A 12,533-nucleotide genomic window follows, 5' to 3' on the forward strand; every position below is an offset into this window, starting at 1 on the left:
GTCCCCAGTATACCGGCATCCATTCAGTCTGTACACCCGCTCTTCATAGCTGTGTGCTGGGCCAGGTGCTAATTCTCAGAGCTGGCAGACAGCCACGAGCCTCATATGCCGCCCGAGTCACAGGTTCGGCCCCTGCACTATACCTCGCTGTCCGGACACCACTAATCTTACAGACACAAACTGGCCAATTTATGGCAAAAAGATAGAGCCAACAGGACAGGCTCCCAATGCACTTCAGTGGGATCGTATCACCGCCTCAGCCTGGAGAAAGCTTCCTCCATCAATATCTACAGCCGCATGCCTGAGGTAAACTATGCCCAAGAAACATTCACTATACAAGGGTCCCCTATCATCCCTTACGCCGTGGACGGCTCGCACGCTCTGACGTCACGCACACAATCCCTAGCGAGCTGATTGGTAACATTCCCCTCTTCGGACGCAGGTGCAGCTACTTCTAGGGTTCTGATTGGCGGCAGGACCTTGCTGACGTCACATGGGCGGTTTCAGTCCGTGTGGTTATGTCCCTGGATTCTCATTGTGCACCTGCCCGTCTTTGTTGGTGAACGCGCAGCGCGGGCACGGGCTAGCTATACTCATGTGCTAATAATTGGTAAGTGGGGCTGCACAGCGCCGTTTCGGGGTGGCACATGGCGTCCTCGTCCGTGTGACGCTTCTTGTAAGAGGTATGTGCATTCTGTGTGAGGGCGCTGGAGCTTCCATGTTTACATAGCAGTGCCTGCCCTGCTGGGAGAGGGGTTACATAGAGGGCGTGTGGTGCCCTGCAGATATTGCCCCGCACTGGAAGAGCTCGTATGTGACATTACCTGACACAAGTCCATTATGTCAGCAGGGCCTCCTGTACGTAGTGTTCACCTACAACTGTAGTCACTCCCAGGACATGGGAGTTGTGGATTGTCATGAAGTATGTCTCAGGAAGGCATAGCTACAGCAGGAAGAGGGTGGGTGTCTCAGGAGGGCATACCTACAGCAGGAAGAGGGTGGGTGTCTCAGGAGGGCATACCTACAGCAGGGGGAGGGTGGGTGTCTCAGGAGGGCATACCTACAGCAGGAAGAGGGTGGGTGGGTGTCTCAGGAGGGCATAGCTACAGCAGGAAGAGGGTGGGTGTCTCAGGAGGGCATACCTACAGCAGGGGGAGGGTGGGTGTCTCAGGAGGGCATACCTACAGCAGGAAGAGGGTGGGTGGGTGTCTCAGGAGGGCATACCTACAGTAGGTAGGAGGGTGGGTGGGTGTCTCAGGAGGGCATACCTACAGTAGGTAGGAGGGTGGGTGGGTGTCTCAGGAGGGCATACCTACAGTAGGGGGGAGGGTGGGTGGGTGTCTCAGGAGGGCATACCTACAGTAGGGGGGTGGGTGTCTCAGGAGGGCATACCTACAGTAGGGGGGAGGGTGGGTGGGTGTCTCAGGAGGGCATACCTACAGTAGGGGGGAGGGTGGGTGGGTGTCTCAGGAGGGCATACCTACAGCAGGGGGAGGGTGGATGTCTCAGGAGGGCATACCTACAGCAGGGGGAGGGTGGGTGTCTCAGGAGGGCATACCTACAGCAGGGGGAGGGTGGGTGTCTCAGGAGGGCATACCTACAGCAGGGGGAGGGTGGGTGTCTCAGGAGGGCATACCTACAGCAGGGGGAGGGTGGGTGTCTCAGGAGGGCATACCTACAGCAGGGGGAGGGTGGGTGTCTCAGGAGGGCATACCTACAGCAGGGGGAGGGTGGGTGTCTCAGGAGGGCATACCTACAGCAGGGGGAGGGTGGGTGTCTCAGGAGGGCATACCTACAGCAGGGGGAGGGTGGGTGTCTCAGGAGGGCATACCTACAGTAGGTAGGAGGGTGGGTGGGTGTCTCAGGAGGGCATACCTACAGTAGGTAGGAGGGTGGGTGGGTGTCTCAGGAGGGCATACCTACAGTAGGGGGGAGGGTGGGTGTCTCTGGAGGGCATACCTACAGTAGGGGGGAGGGTGGGTGTCTATGGAGGGCATACCTACAGTAGGGGGGAGGGTGGGTGTCTATGGAGGGCATACCTACAGTAGGGGGGAGGGTGGGTGTCTATGGAGGGCATACCTACAGTAGGGGGGAGGGTGGGTGTCTCAGGTTCAGGGCATACCGTTGAGGTGGTTACTGCTTGTTTCAGGGTTCACGGCCTATCATTAAGGTGATTATTGTGTGTCTCGGGTTTAGGGCATACTGTAGAGATGGTTACTGAGTACCTTGCTGTTGGTTACTACATGTTTCGGACATTATGGAAAGGTGGTTACTGCTCGTCTCAGGGCTCACGACATACCGTTGAGGTGGTTATTGCATGTCTTGGGTTTAGGACATACCGTAAAGGTGGCGACTTCATGTTTGTCACCATTTCTGAGTTATATAACAGTACCCAGGCTCCAGAGGGATCCTCGTTATGCACTGTCTGGCACAAGGAGATGTGAATCCTATTTCTTCCAAGCAGGTTAGACTTTCTGCTCCTTGTTCTCTTGTGAGCCCCGATTATGTCTGTGGGCACCTTGAGTTGTCTAGAATGCTGTTTAGTGTGCCATGGTCTCATTGATGGCCTTTAATTTCCTATTCTGTATGACTAAATTATCTTCTCTAGTTAGTTGGTGCGTCCACGACATTTTCCCCATTTTGTAAAGTGGAGACCTGTCCTAGAATTTGCCATTACATTCTGATTGGGGGGATCCCATAGTTTGCATCCCAACTAATGTTGAAAATTTAAGAGTGCAGTTATGTATTTTGCACACTGTCGCTCCTGGCCACTCAGCTGTGCAAGCCATTCGTTTTACATTATCTGAGTGCCTGTGATAAAAGCGGAATATGCCACGAATCTGTGCAAGTTCTGCTCAGACATGTTAGCTTTTCAGTCATTGTTTGTTGCAGTGCCGACACTTGTAGCAAAACAGAAATGCCCAAAAGCAATAAAAGCTCAGATCACACACAACCATGGCAGAATCCCAGATGGTCAATTTGTTCCTTTACAGAAGTATCCACAACATTTTTATTCTGTGATCTGTCCTAATTATGGGCACTAAAAATTAGAACACATTCTAAACAAAAAACCTGATGAGGTCATGAACAATAATTTTTTTTAATTAAAAATGACTGCCAACAGCCGGCAAATTACAGAAAAAAGGGCATAACATAAGGACAATATATAGAAATACAGGTACAAACAATGTGTAAATTGGGTCCAGAAAGATGAGTGTAAGGCTATGTGCCCACGCTGCGGATTTTGCGCGGATTTTGCCGCGGATTTCCCGAAAATCTGCAGCAGCGGCACTTCCAAGCCATTTCAATGGCATTTTGGAAATGCTGTGTCCATGCTGCGGATTTTTCCGCTGCGGATTTGCCGCGGATTTTGATCCGGAAAAATCTGCAGCATGTCAATTGTTTGGTGCAGATTTGGTGCGGATTTTTGGTTTTGAATGGGGGAAAAAAAAAATCCGCGGGTGCGGATTTGCCGCGAAAGTCGCGGATTTTCAGGCAGAAAAATCCGCAGGTACATTCTACCGTGGACACATAGCCTTATACACAGATTATTGGAATTAGGCTACTTTCACACATCAGTTTTCTGCATTCAGGCACAATCCTTTTTTTTTTTTTTTCCTGATCCAACGGATCCGGCAAAAAATGTAAAAACCTTATCCGTTTAACAGATCCGTTATGCTGGATGCGTAAAAAAACGGATTTGTTTTGTCCGTTTTTCAAAACATTGAAGCATGCTCTGTTTACAAAAACGGATCCGGCAGCCACATCCGTTTTTTGCCGCATTACGCCGGCGTCCATAGGCTTCCATTGTAAAACACGCCGGATCCGGCGCGATGAGGTTTTTTTAAGGGGCCAAAAAACGTTACATGAAACGTTACATCCGGCCGCCGCATTAATTTTGCCGCATCCGGAAAAAAATGGATGCAACGCAAAGCCATCAGGCACAATCCGGTAACAATGCAAATCTATGGGGATAAAACTGATGCGGTACCGGATCCGTTTTACCCGTTTTTTTTCCAGATTGTGCCTGATGGAAAAACCTGATGTGTGAAAGTAGCCTTACCAAGTCATTGTAGTATAAATACATGTTATTATGGGACACACGCAAATATACTATGGCAATATAGTGTCAAAAAATATTGCAGAGTGACAGCATAATATCAGACATGTGAGTATCGTATCATGTCTAATGCCAGTGTAAGGCTATGTGCACATGCTGCACGTTTTTTACCGCGTTTTTGGGCTCAAAACTGCATGACTTTGCTTCCCCAGCGAAGTCTGAGATTTCTTTTTTGTTGTCCGCACAGTGAAGTTTTGTTTGGCTGCGTTTTTGAGCTGGAAAAAAAATGGTGGTATCAATCTTTAATGCGTTTTCCTGTGTTTTTCCACCCATGCAATGCATGAGTTTTTTGCAGCCAAAAACATGGCGTTTTGGAGATGTGCAAAAATGTCAGCATGTGCACATAGCCTAAGGCTATGTGCCCACGCTGTGGATTTTGCGCGGATTTTGCCGCGGATTTTCCGAAAATCTGCAGCAGCGGCACTTCCAAGCCATTTCAATGGCATTTTGGAAATGCTGTGCCCATGCTGCGGATTTTTCCGTGGCGGATTTGCCGCGGATTTTGATCCGGAAAAATCTGCAGCATGTCAATTATTATTGCGGATTTTGGTGCGGATTTTGGGTATAGAATGGAAAAAAAAATCTGCATCAAAATCCGCGGCAAATTCGCGGTAATCCGCGGCAAAAATAAGGTGCGGAATTGCCGCGAAAGTCGCGGATTTTCATGCAGGAAAATCCGCAGGTACATTCTACCGTAGACACATAGCCTTAGGGTATAGAATGGGGAAAAAAAAAAAATCCGCATCAAAATTCGCGGTAAATCCGCAGCAAAAAAAAGGTGCGGATTTGCCGCGAAAGTCGCGGATTTTCATGCAGAAAAATCCGCAGGTACATTCTACCGTGGACACATAGCCTAAGAGGTTGTAAATTCAACAGATACACTGATGCAGCGTGATTTAAGCTCTGCAGCTGCACCATGGTGTCTAGCATGCATGTGCATTATGGCGGTATGATGTTACCTGGACCAAAATGGAGCCTGTCTGAGAAATCAGAATTTCCATCTGCATGTTTTTTTTTTTTTTTTTTTTGTTTTAGGCAGTGTTTTGTTTGGCAAATATTTGTCAAAATCGTTGCCTAAAAAAGCAGCATGTCACTTCTTCATTGCGTTTTGGTTGCATGTTCCACCAATTGACTTCTCAAACGCACTGTTTAAAATGTGACAAAAATGCATGCGTCTTTACTGCATTTTTTTTTTTTTTTTTTTTTAAACGTAGTTTTTACACTTGTCAAAATGCTGCAGTTTAGTAGTCAAGTCAGAACACAGACGCGTGGACATAGCCTAATGTCTCTGCTGGGAGTCAACATAGCAGCGAGTGTCCTCCCAGCAGATCAGCTTCAATTACAAATAGAGATGAAGCCTGCAGAGGGGAAAACTGGTGAAAATGCCGTATTCAGGTAATATAGTGGCCAGAAATGGGGTTATTAATTGTGCACACACAATGGCTCATTCTGAAATGTAACCTACAGTTAAAGAGCATATGTGAAAAGTGTAAAATATTTATTACAGAGGCGTCTGGTCATGTGAACTGATCTCAGCATTGCTTGCCTATAATGATATAGACACCAGCAGAGTTCACTATTCTTTAGCAACCAATAAACGCTGCTTGGCTTAATGCAGAGTGATGTAACTTAAATGATCTAAGCTAAGGCTATGTTAACACGGGGTGTTTTTGCTCAGGTTTTTTTTCTGCAACAAATCCTCATCTTTTACTGCTGTTTTGCTGCGATTTTGCACTTCCTCATTGATTTGTATGGGTGAACATCAAAAACGGTAAAAGGAATTGACATGCTCATTCTTTCAAAAACTGAGCAAAAACCAAGGTGGTTGACAAAACAGGGAACAAACTGCCGGTGTTTGTTTTCAGGAATCTCATAGGCTTTGCTGGAACTGTGAAGGTAGAGGTTTATTAGCATGGATTTGCATAAACCAAGGTAAAAACCGTGCTAAAATAAACCCCGTGTGAACATGTCCTAATAAGGGAAGGTTTTTCTTTGAACTTTTAAAATTTTGGCCATTCACTATATAAAACATAGTTGAGAGAAATTATGCACAATAGCAGAAAAACTGACTTTGGTTGCTCTAAGGCTGTGTGCGCACGTTGCATAATTACATGCAGTTACGCTGCGCTTTGTAGCACACGTGCGCGCATAGCCTGAGGTTGTGTGCGCACTTTGCGTTGAGTTTATTGCAGTTATAAGCGCATCCTCTGGCAGAAATTCTTTGTCAAATTTGGTTTTGACCACAAAAACGCTAAAAATACGCTTGCGTTTTGACCGCGTTTTTACCACGATTTACATGCTTTTTCCTTGCTTGAAGTCAGATGCCTTTTGAATACAAATACACTGCTGAATAAAGTTTAAACATACAAACACTATGGAAAAAAAAAGGAAAAAAATAACAAATCATTAAAATCATACACAAAATAACTACCGTAATTTTCTTAGAATTATAACTGTTTATGTACAGTGCCTACAAGTAGTATTCAACCCCCTGCAGATTTAGCAGGTTTACACATTCGGAATTAACTTGGCATTGTGACATTTGGACTGTAGATCAGCCTGGAAGTGTGAAATGCACTGCAGCAAAAAAGAATGTTTTGTTTTTTTTAAATTGTGAAAAGTTTATTCAGAGGGTCATTTATTATTCAACCCCTCAATCCACCAGAATTCTGTTTGGTTCCCCTAAAGTATTAAGAAGTATTTCAGGCACAAAGAACAATGAGCTTCACATGTTTGGATTAATTATCTCTTTTTCCAGCCTTTTCTGACTAATTAAGACCCTCCCCAAACTTGTGAACAGCACTCATACTTGGTCAACATGGGAAAGACTAAGGAGCATTCCAAGGCCATCAGAGACAAGATCGTGGAGGGTCACAAGGCTGGCAAGGGGTACAAAACCCTTTCCAAGGAGTTGGGCCTACCTGTCTCCACTGTTGGGAGAATCATCTGGAAGTGGAAGGCTTATGGAACTACTGTTAGCCTTCCACGGCCTGGACAGCCTTTGAAAGTTTCCACCCGTGCCGAGGCCAGGCTTGTCCGAAGAGTCAAGGCTAACCCAAGGACAACAAGGAAGGAGCTCCGGGAAGATCTCATGGCAGTGGGGACATTGGGTTCAGTCAATACCATAAGTAACGTACTCCACCGCAATGGTCTCTGTTCCAGACGAGCCCGTAAGGTACCTTTACTTTCAAAGCGTTATGTCAAGGCTCGTCTACAGTTTGCTCATGATCACTTGGAGGACTCAGACAGACTGGTTCAAGCTTCTCTGTTCTGATGAGACCAAGATCGAGATCTTTGGTGCCAACCACACAGGTGACGTTTGGAGACTGGATGGCACTGCATACGACCCCAAGAATACCATCCCTACAGTCAAGCATGGTGGTGGCAGCATCATGCTGTGGGGCTGTTTCTCAGCCAAGGGGCCTGGCCATCTGGTCCGCATCCATGGGAAGATGGATAGCACGGCCTACCTGGAGATTTTGGCAAAGAACCTCCGCTCCTCCATCAAGGATCTTAAGATGGGTCGTCATTTCATCTTCCAACAAGACAACGACCCAAAGCACACAGCCAAGAAAACCAAGGCCTGGTTCAAGAGGGAAAAAATCAAGGTGTTGCAGTGGCCTAGTCAGTCTCCTGACCTTATCCCAATTGAAAACTTGTGGAAGGAGCTCAAGATTAAAGTCCACATGAGACACCCAAAGAACCTAGATAACTTGGAGAAGATCTGTATGGAGGAGTGGGCCAAGATAACTCCAGAGACCTGTGCCGGCCTGATCAGGTCTTATAAAAGATGATTATTAGCTGTAATTGCAAACAAGGGTTATTCCACAAAATATTAAACCTAGGGGTTGAATAATAATTGACCCACACTTTTATGTTGAAAATGTATCAAAATTGAACTGAGCAACATAACTTGTTGGTTTGTAAGATTTATGCATCTGTTAATAAATCCTGCTCTTGTTTGAAGTTTGCAGGCTCTAACTTATTTGCATCTTATCAAACCTGCTAAATCTGCAGGGGGTTGAATACTACTTGTAGGCACTGTATAAAATAACATTAAATTATGGATTTTCAGTAATTTAATTTGTGTGTATAAAGGGACATATCATGCCCTTATTATAAAGTCAAAAACGCATGTTTTCTGCATCAAAAAGCATGTAAAACACTAGGATTTTGATTTAGGATGCGTTTTGATAATTCTCATTGACTTCAATGTTAGCAAAACGCTGCCAAAATGGCAAAAACAATTGACATGTTGCTTCTTCAAATGCAGAGATTTTGACAAATTTTCTGCAACTGAAACGCAGCGTTTTTAACAGCATTGTGCGCACAAGAAATCCCTATTTCTCATTGACTTTGCTTGAACATCAAAATGAAGCATTTTGGCATTAAAACGCTGCAGTTCAAAACGCTGCGGAAATGCATGGAAAAAAAGCAAAGTGTGCACATAGCCTAATAGTCCCTTTAGCTTCTTGTCTGCAGAGCGCTGCTCTTCAGTCAGCTGTGCTGTGACTCAAGTGTAAGAGACTGTGTTGTATAAGGCTAAGTTCACAGTTCCGTTTTGCATCAGTCACAATCCGTCGCCTTAAGGAATTACGGTATCCTGCAAAATATTTTGCAGGAATCCGTTTTTTTCCCCATAGACTTCTTCTATTAGCAATAGATTGTGACTGATGGCCTTGTGTTGCATCCGCCGCGTGACGGATCAGTCGTTTACTGACTGACCATCAGGCAGGAGCAATGCTGAATGTAACGTTTTTGTGTGCGGCGGATTCGGTTTTTACTGTGAGCATGCGTACAGTAAAAAACCATGATCTACTGTAAATGCAGTTCCAGCGGCTGGAACGATCAGCGTATCGCCCGGTTCATAGTTCACAAAAGCCAGCCGCCGGGCAATCAGCTGATCATTCACAAAAGCCAGCCGCTGTGGTGATCACCTGATCGCTCACAAGCCGGCCGCCGGTAAAACAGTTAAAAAAAACAACACTTTTTTTTTTTTTTTTTTTTTTTTTTTTTTTTTTTTTTTTGCAGCATCAGTCACATCAGTTGTGCCCCTATCTGTAACGCATCCATTGCCACTGATTGTGACTTCTGCAAAACAACGCAAGTGCGAACTTAGCCTAAGCTGGCTCGGCTCTGAGTTAGGGTGGAAACACATCTATGCGAGTAAAATCGGTCCGACTGGGCTGAAAAAAACTCGGCTGATTTTAGTTCACGTTAGGTGCGAGTGCAACGCAAGTGCGATGCTATTTCTGAATAAATTAATGATTTTACTAGCGTGTGTAATGCGTATTTTTTACTATGTCATCTGCCATTCAGCGCTGCTACATGGCCGCTGACAGCAGACACAGACAACCATGTAGCAGAGCTGAAAGGCAGATGACAGCAGACACAGACAGAGCCGCACAATCAGAATGAACTCGGGTGAACTTAACCCGACCTCATTGTCATGCTGCGGCTCTGTCTGTGCCGCGTCCTGATTAGCGGTCACCAGTGAAGGACTCACCGGTGACCACTAATCCCCCGAGTGACTGAAGTTAGCAGCCCCCTCTCATACTCACCGATCACCGGCGCTGCACGGCGTTCACACTGCTCCGGCGGCTTTTACTATTTTGAAAAAGCCGGCCACTCATTAAACAATCTCGTATTTCCTGCTTTCCCCGCCCACAGGTGCCTATGATTGGTTGCAGTGAGACATGCCCCCACGCTGAGTGACGTGTCTCACTGCACCCAATCACAGCAGCCGGTGGGCGTGTCTATACTGTGCAGTGAAATAAATAAATAAAAAAAAATGGCGTGCGGTCCCCCCCAATTTTAATACCAGCCAGATAAAGCCATATGGCTGAAGGCTGGTATTCTCAGGATGGGGAGCTCCATGTTATGGGGAGCCCCCCAGCCTAACAATATCAGCCAGCAGCCGCCCAGACTTGCCGCATACATTATATGCGACAGTTCTGGGACTGTACCCGGCTCTTCCAGATTTGCCCTGGTGCGTTGGCAAATCGGGGTAATAAGGAGTTAATGGCAGCCCATAGCTGCCACTAAATCCTAGATTATTCATGTCAGGCGTCTGAGACACCCTCCATGATTAATCTGTAAGTTACAGTAAATAAACACACACACCCGAAAAATCCTTTATTAGAAATAAAAAACACAAACACATTCACTCATTATCAATTTAATAAGCCCCAAAAAGCCCTCCATATCCGGCGGAATCCACGGACCTCCAGCGTCTCTTCCAGCATGAAGGTAACAGGAGCTGCAGAAGACACCGCCGCTCCGGTCACCTCCAAGCAGCAACTGAGGTGAGTAGCGCGATCGGCTGAGCTGTCACTGAGGTTAATCGCTGTCACTGTTGGAGGATCCAATTACAAGGTATTATAAAGTTTGTGACGCCACCCGTGGTGTGTGGTAATTAGAAGTACCACCGCTGCAGTTGGGAGTACCCGGGGATGATGGAACAGGGCAGCAAGGTGTTAGAACCCTCCACGGGTAGGAGGGAACGCCCCGGGACTAGGTGTGTGGGAAATAAGGCCGTGGGATGCAGGGATCACTCTTGTACTCAGTCCATTAAGCAGACACCGACAACCGAGTAAACCAAATCTCTGGACACCGCTGCCGCTGAGGGGAGCTAGTTCGGGTCCCGTCACCAATGGTGCTGCCTGGTGATCCGTGACCTGCCTCCTGGCACTAAGTTTACTTCTCTGGTGGTTAGTGTGAAACTTACCGGGTCCCGCATGCCGCTGTGGCTGTGTGGGAGCTTGCTCTCAGGGCTCACGCTTGGGATTTTCTGGACCGTTTTGAATGGAAAGTCCTATCCCCCTCGTTGCGCTAGTGCCCCGGTTTTGGAGCGGTTGGGAATGAATTTTGAAGGCTCTGTTCTCCATGGGTAAATTATCGGGTTGCATGCAGCTACTCTCCGACCAGGGTCCATGTACCCCGTTGTGCCTTGGCCCCAACCCGGTGATGGTGCAAGGCCGCCGGCTGTCCTGCTTGACAGACACTAGCCCCTTGCCACGATCTCCTGCGACCGGGGGTCCAGCTCCTCTAGGCCCAGACCACCGTCTACGACCTAGACAGTCTCCTTATGGGAGTCCCCGCTCCTGACCTCCTCAGAGCTCCTCGCAGCTCGAGGGCTACTCTCCAACACTCTACTACTACTTCTACTGACTACCACTCTACTGACTACACTCTTCACCTCCCCTCCCTAACGCCCCCCAAGTGGGCGACTCTATTCCACTCAAGCCATCCACTGGTGTGTTTGGTGGGTGTGATGCAGGGTGTATCTAGGATTTGATTAGCTGATGTAGGTAACACCATTTGGTTAGGGACCCATAACCAAGTGGGAGGTGGATTGTGCAATACCCTGTGATGATCTGATAGTCCAGCGGTGTCACACTATCTCACTTGTATGAGCGCTGCAGCCTCTTCAAGTTTATATTGGGTTTTAGGCTGGTTTTTCAAGTGGTATATGTCACGGCCTGTGTATGGCTCACAGTACCCAGCCTTAATGCAGATGTCCCGACCCAAATTTAAATTTAAACTGTGCGCACGCTGCGTTTTTCCCATGGATTTGCTGCGGTTTTTGCTGCAGAAAAGGTGTGGTTTTTGTTCATAACCTTTCTGCAGGCCTTCCCCAGCAAAATCTATGGGAAATCCAAAATGCTGTGTGCAGACTGCGGTGTTTTTTTTTTTTTTTTCCTATAGGTTTTGTTGCAGCAAAAAAGTAGCATGTCACTTCTCTTCCACAGGTACCTGTGTTTTTGCCATAGATGATGGTAAAAAATCGCAGGGACCAACCTGTGGAAAAACCGCAACAAACCGCGGTAAAACTGCATGCGGTTTCCGGGTGCGTGTTTAGGCTATGTGCACACGTTGCGTAAATACATGCAGTTACGCTGCACTTTGTAGCGCAGCGTAACTGCATGCGTCCTGCGTCCCCTGCACAGTCTATGGAGATTGTGCAGGGGCCGTGCGCACGTGGCGTTTTAGAGCGCAGCGCTTCGGCTACTGCCGAAGCGCTGCGCAAAAAGAAGTGACATGTCACTTCTTCCGTGCGCTTTGCCGGCAGCTCCTGCTCTGTCTATGGGAGGAGCTGCAGGCAGAGCGCATGGAATCGGCTTCACTACGGACATTTCTGCAGCGATTTAAAGCGCACATGTGCTCTTCAGATCGCTGCAGAAATTTTTGCAGTGAACTGTACGCAACGTGCGCACATAGCCTTACCGTGGTTTTTGCCACGGGTGCGGATTTTTCTTAAGCAAATTTCCCAGTGCGCACAGACCCTTAGAGGCATGTGAGGCTGCAAGTTTGGGTTTGGAGATTTGCAGACAGTCTCTGTATTGCAGTGCTCATACTGATCATGAAGAAATACGACTGTCTGAACCTGGCTTTAGGCTGGCTTTTACAGGTG

General features: G+C 47.2%; 1 protein-coding gene across 3 annotated transcripts in view; it reads left to right on the top strand.

Moving 5' to 3' along the window:
- Window positions 1-222: 222 nt before the first annotated feature.
- The window catches only part of RAB3IP (RAB3A interacting protein), a 131,602-nt gene continuing 119,291 nt past the window's right edge, over window positions 223-12,533 (top strand). Inside the window, exon 1 of one of the 3 annotated variants that reach the window (XM_075344882.1) lies at window positions 223-306. The gene's annotated coding sequence lies outside the window, so the exon portion shown is untranslated. The other 2 variants (XM_075344880.1, XM_075344881.1) reach the window with 2 other exon arrangements.

This window comes from Anomaloglossus baeobatrachus, chromosome 4 (assembly GCF_048569485.1).
Source record: "Anomaloglossus baeobatrachus isolate aAnoBae1 chromosome 4, aAnoBae1.hap1, whole genome shotgun sequence".
Classification (NCBI taxonomy): domain Eukaryota; kingdom Metazoa; phylum Chordata; class Amphibia; order Anura; family Aromobatidae; genus Anomaloglossus; species Anomaloglossus baeobatrachus.